At 54.7% G+C, this 6,046-nt stretch overlaps 2 long non-coding RNA genes across 2 annotated transcripts; both read left to right on the forward strand.

The window, feature by feature from the left end:
• Positions 1-464: 464 nt before the first annotated feature.
• LOC143836741 (uncharacterized) lies at positions 465-1,542 on the forward strand. The gene is made up of 3 exons (XR_013230701.1): positions 465-631; positions 926-1,216; positions 1,358-1,542. It is a non-coding gene; the product is annotated as an uncharacterized LOC143836741 (long non-coding RNA).
• A 164-nt stretch (positions 1,543-1,706) lies between these two features.
• LOC143836742 (uncharacterized) lies at positions 1,707-3,482 on the forward strand. Its single transcript, XR_013230702.1, has 4 exons — positions 1,707-1,846; positions 2,196-2,471; positions 2,794-3,083; positions 3,366-3,482. It is a non-coding gene; the product is annotated as an uncharacterized LOC143836742 (long non-coding RNA).
• Positions 3,483-6,046: the final 2,564 nt, after the last annotated feature.

Genomic DNA, 6,046 nt, shown 5'->3' on the forward strand with positions numbered 1-6,046 from the left:
ACTTGAGAGGGTGGACTCTCGGGTCTTGTACCCCTTGAAGGTCCTGGTCCCACCAAGACTCCACTCCGAAATCCCCAGGTGTACTCATCCTGGACCTTCTGACCCTTTCTGCAGTTGGGGTCCAAGCATTGGTGGAAAAAAGAAACCTCCCTTAGGCTGTTGGAGATTCAGGATACTCCTTTGCAACTCCACCCTCTCCATCCTGGCTTTTGGGTTCTGCTCTGAGCTCAGTGTTCGCCCGCAACTAATGGGCCTCTTAATGAAGCCCCCATCCGGAGCTCCTGAACATCTCCCTCTGAGCTCCTGTGTTGCCTCCTTCCCCCTCAGGCCTAGAGGCAGGGGAGAAAACCTCTTCAGTCTCTCCTCAGGTGACAGTCACCGTCTTCTTGGGGGCAGCCAACGTTTAATGGTTGATCCCTGTGGCTTACCAAAAGAGTGTGGCACCTACCCCAGCAGAGGTCTTGTGGGCTCATCTGGGTTTGTGAAAAAACTGCTGGACTCCCAAACCGCAGCTTGTTTCATGAGGAGATCTAGCAGCAGCCTTCCTCCCACTGCTTCTTTCAACTTGGACGGCAGCATGTGAAAAACCTGCAGGAACAGGGTCCTCATCGACAGCTGCCGGGGATTACAGGTGGGTGGTGCAAGAGAGGAAGGCCCTCCCTCCCTCCAGACCGGGAAAGAGGCCATTGGAGACTCAGTTTCCTCCTTTGTAACTCCACCCTCTTTGTCTTGGCTTTCCAGTATTGTCTGTGAGGTCAGTGTGTGCCTGCTACTGATGGGCCCCTTACTGAAGTCCCCATCCAGGGCTCCGGAGTCCACGGGCTGTGGGTGTTGGGGCAGAAATGAGTGTCTCCCTCTGAGCTCCCTTGACCTTGGGCATAGACGGACGCAAGCAAACCTGCTCCTTTCTTTGGTCTCTCCTCAGGTGACAGCCACAGTCTTTCTGGGGACAGCCATCTTCTACCACCAGATGCCCATGGCCTCCTCAAAGAGTGTGTCACGTACCCCAGCAGAAGCCCCGGTTGGCTCATCTGGCTTGTTGGATAAATTACTGGATTCCCCAACCAAAGTCTGTTTCCTGAGAAGATCTAGCAGCAGCCTTCCACCCACTGTTTCTCTCTACTTGGACAGCCCTGGGCACATGACATTTAGACTTTAGGATGTAGAAAATCTGCAGGAACTCTGGGTCCACCTTGACAGCTGCCAGGGGTTGCAGGTAGGTGACGGAAAGAGCAGGAGTCCCTCCCTCCCTTCCCACCCTCTCTCCAGGCCTCCCTGGAAACACGAACCCTCCCTTGGACCACTGGAGACTCAGTCTCCTCCTCTGCAACCCCACCCTCTTTGTCCTGGCTTTCAGGTCTTGTCTTCGAGGTCAACATGCTCTCATGACTGATGGGCCCCTTACTGAAGTCTGCATCCAGGGCTCCGTAGTCCACACACCAGGGACGTTTGGGCTGAGCTGATGATCTCCCTCTGAGCTCCTGTGTTGCGCCCTTCCCTCTTGCGCCAAGAGGCAGGTGAGAAAACTGGTTCCTCTCTTCAGTCCCTGCTCAGGTGACCGTCGCAGACTTCTTGGGGGACAGCCAACTTCTACTGCCTGATGCCAATGCTTTTCCAAGACAGTGTGGCACCGGCCCCAGCAGAGGCCCCAGTCGGCTCATGTGGCTTCTTGGATAAGCCACTGGAATCCCGAACCACAGCTTGTTTCCTGAGGAGATCCAGCAGCGGCCTTCTTCCCAGTGCTTCTCTCCACTTGGACAGATCCAGGCTCCTGATATTTGGGCTGCACTCTGTGGAAACCCTGCAGGAACTCTGGTTCCCCAGTGACCGCTGTTGGAGGTTGCAGGTGGGTGGCAGAAGGGGCAGGAGGCCCACCCTCCCTTCCCGCCCTCCCTTCCCCTGCGCCTCCATGGAAACATCAACCCGCCCTTTGGGTGCTGGAGATTTAATTTCCTCCAGTGCACTTCCACGCTCTCCGTCCTGGCTTCTTGGCCTTGTCTTTGAGGTCAGCGTTCAGTGTTACTGATGGGCCCCTTAATGAAATCCCCATCTAGTGCTCCTGCATCCACAGGCCTTGGGGATTTGGGGGGGAGCTGAGCATCACCCTTGGAGCTCCTGTCTCGCATCCTTCCCCCTCAGTCCAACAAGGAGGCAAAAAAAAAAAAACCCTCCACTTCTCTGTGGTCTCTCCCTAGGTGACAGTCTTCGTCTTCTTGGGGGCAGCCAGCTTCTACCACCATGTGCCTGTGGCTTCCCCAACTAGTATGGCAGCTATCCCAGCAGACGCCCCGGTTGGTTCATCTGGGTTTTTGGAAAAAACAATGGACTCCCCATACATTTCATGAGCAGATCTGGCAGCAGCCTCCCTCCTACTGCTTCTCTCCACTTGGGAGGCCCTGGCTGCCTGAACTGCAAGATGTCCAAACCCTGCAGGAACTTTGGTCTTCATTGAAAGCTGACAGGCATTGTAGGTGGGTGTCGGGAAGAGCAGCAATCCCTCCCTCCTTTCCCATCCCTTCCTCCAGGCCTGGAAATATGAACCATCCCCTGGTCCATTGGAGACTATCCTCCTTTGCAACTCCACCCTCTTAGTCCTGGCTTTCGGGTCTTGTCTTTGAGGTCAGTGTGCTCCCACTACTGATGGGCCCTTACTGAAGTCCCCATCTGGATGGGGCTCTGGAGTCCATGTGCCATGGAGCTTTGGGCTGAGTGTCTCCCTCTGAGTTCCTGTGTTGGGTTCCTCTTAGGTCCAGAAGCAGGCGAGAAAACCTCCTGTCTTCGGTCTCTCCTCAGGTCACCGTCACAGTCTTCTTGGGGACAGCCAATTCCTACCTCCTGATGCCAACGCCTTCCCAAAACATGTGGCACCGAACCCAGCAGAGTCCCCACTTGGCTCATTTGGCTTCCTGGATAAACTGCTGGACTCCCCTACCACAGTCCATTTCCTGAGGAGATCTAGCAGACGACTTATTCCCACTGCTTCTCTCCACTTGGATAGCCCCAGGCACCTGACGTTTGGTCTTCAGGATGTAGAAAACCTGCAGGAAGTCTGGGTCCTCCTTGAGATCTGCCAGGGGCTACAGGTGGGTGGCAGAAATTGTAAGAGGCCCTCCCTCCCCACCCCTGGAAACATGAACCGTCCCTTGGGCTGTTGGAGACTGAGTTTCCTCCTTGGGAACGCCAACCTCTCTGTCCTGGGTTTTGAGTCTTGTTTTTAAGGCCTACATGCACCTGCTACTGATGGGCCTATTGATGAAGTCCACATCCAGTGCTCCTGAATTCAAAGGCCTTGGGGACTTGCGCTGAGCTGAGCATCTCCCTCTGAGCTACTTTGTTGCATCTTTCCCCTTTTGTCCAAGAAGCAGGAAAAGAAATCTCCGCTCTCTCCTTCGGTGACACTCACAGTCTTCTTGGGGGCAGCCAACTTCTACCACCTGATGCCCATGACGTCCTTAAAGAGTGCGGCACCACCCCAGCAGAGGCCCCACTTGGCTCATGTGGGTCCGCGGAAAAAAAGCTGGACTGTCCAAGTGCAGCTCATTTGGTGAGGAGATCCAGCAGCTGATGTCCTCCTTCTGCTTCTCTCCCTTTGGTAGCCCTGGATGCCTGAAAGTTGTACTGCAATATCTGAAAAACCTGCAAGAACTCTGGGTCCTCAATGAGATCTGCCAGAGGCCTTCCCTCCCTTCCCCCATGCCTTCTAAGACATATGAACCTTTCCTTGGGCCATTGGAGCCTTTAATTCCTCTTTGGAACTCCACCCTCTTCACCGTGGCTTTTGGGTCATTGAGCACCCGCTGCTGATGGGCCCTTGATGAAATCGCCATTCAGGGCTCCTGAGTACTTGGGCCATGGGCATTTGGAAGGAGCTCAGCATCTCTCTCTAAGCCTTCCTCCTACTGGAATTTGGACTGCTGTATGCAGAAAACCTGAAGGAACTCATCGAGAGCTGCCAGAACCCTTCCTTGGGCCATTGGAGCCTATAATTCCTCTTTGGAACTCCACCATCGGGGCTTTTGGGTCATTGAGCACCCGCTGCTGATGGGCCCTTGATGAAATCCCCATCCAGGGCTCCTGAGTACTTGGGCTGTGGGCATTTGGATGGAGCTCAGCATCTCTCTCCGAGCCTTCCTCCTACTGGAATTTGGACTGCTGTATGCGGAAAACCTGAAGGAACTCATCGAGAGCTGCCAGAACCCTTCCTTGGGCCATTGGAGCCTATAATTCCTCTTTGGAACTCCACGCTCTTCATCGTGGCTTTTGGGTCATTGAGCACCCGCTGCTGATGGGCCCTTGATGAAATCGCCATTCAGGGCTCCTGAGTACTTGGGCCACGGGCATTTGGACGGAGCTCAGCATCTCTCTCTAAGCCTTCCTCCTACTGGAATTTGGACTGCTGTATGCAGAAAATGTGATGGAACTCTGGGTCCTCATCGAGAGCTGCCAGAACCCTTCCTTGGGCCATTGGAGCCTATAATTCCTCTTTGGAACTCCACCCTCTTCATCATGACTTTTGGGTCGTTGAGCACCCGTTGCTGATGGGCCCTTGATGAGATCGCCATTCAGGGCTCCTGAGTACTTGGGCCACGGGCATTTGGGCTCATCTGAGCATCTCTCTCTGAGGCTTCCTCCTACTGGAATTTGGACTGCTGTATGTGGAAAACGTGAAGGAACTCTGGGTCTTCATTGACAGATGCTAGATGTTGTGAGTAGGTGGCAGAAATATCCAGATGCCAAATCCCTACACGATGGGCATCCTCTTTCTTTAGGATGGCTGGATGTGGAATACCATAGTCCAGAAGCTGATATTCATATGCAACTCCATTTCCCAGTGGAGAAAACCCTGCTCACTGACCAAAGGCTAAATAGCTCCTGCACCATGAGTCTTTCATACATAAGCACTTATGTCGCTGGTCAATTTTGACCTGCCAAGTGGAACCTGAATATTGGCATGCTCAGGTCCTCCCGCCAGCTCAGGTCCTCCCGCCAGCCCTAAAGAAGGGCATGTGCTCTCTTCTGGGATTGCTGAGATGGAATTTTCTTCTTTTCATTAGAAGAGACCTAGATAAATATAAACTTATAAGAAATAGACAAAGGCAGGCAACAAGCAAGGCAGACAGGCAGGAAGTCAGTGAAGGGAAGGGTGGATAGAAAGAGGGGTGGGTGCAGAGGGGGGGAGGGAGGGAATAGGAGGGAATGTTGTGATGTAGGGAGGGATGGGATAAGTGGGTGGAGAGGAAGTGACGGTTGGGAGGGAAGGAAGGGAGGGTGCAGAGGGCAGAGAGGGAGGGGAGGTTGGGAGGAAGGGAGGGAAGGAAGGGAATGGAAGGAAGGTAGGGAGAGAATGGGGATGGGAAGGGTGAATACAGAGGGCTGTGAGGGAGGGATGGTTGTGAGGAAGGAAGGGAAGCGAGGGAATGGAAGGTGGGAAGGGAGGGAATGTTGCGTAGTAGGGAGGGGAGGGAGGGAACGTGGGGAAGGAGGGAAGGCAGGATGTAGAGGGTGGGATGAGACGGAGGGGAGGGTGGATAGAGGGAGGGGTGCATGCAGAGGGAGATGGGAGGGAAGGGAGGGAGGGAGGGAATGTTGGCACGTGGGGAGGGGTGGGAAAATACGGTGGAGAGGAAGGGAAGGGAGGGAATGTTGGGAGGGAGAGAAGGGAGGGAATGTTGCATCATAGGGAGGGGCAGGGATGATTGGGAGGGAGGGAGGGAAGGGAGGAGGTGGAAGGTGGGAAGGGAGGGTATGTTGCATCGTAGGGAAGTGAGAGAGGGAATGCCGGGAGGAAGGGAAGGAAGCATGTAGAGGGTGGTGTGTGGGAGGTGAGGGTGGATAGAGTAGGGGTGGCTACAGAGGGAGGGAAGGGAGGGAATGTTGGGACGTAGGGAGCGATGGGAAAAGAGGGTGGAGAGGAAGGGATGGTTGGGAGAGAGGGAAGGGAGGGAGGGAATGTAGGGAGGGAAGGGAGGGTGCGGAGGGCGGAGAGGGAGGGGTGGTTGGGGGGAAGGGAGGGAATGGTGGGTGGGAAGGGAGGGAATGTTGCGTC

Source organism: Paroedura picta, chromosome 4 (assembly GCF_049243985.1).
Source record: "Paroedura picta isolate Pp20150507F chromosome 4, Ppicta_v3.0, whole genome shotgun sequence".
NCBI classification, from domain to species: domain Eukaryota; kingdom Metazoa; phylum Chordata; class Lepidosauria; order Squamata; family Gekkonidae; genus Paroedura; species Paroedura picta.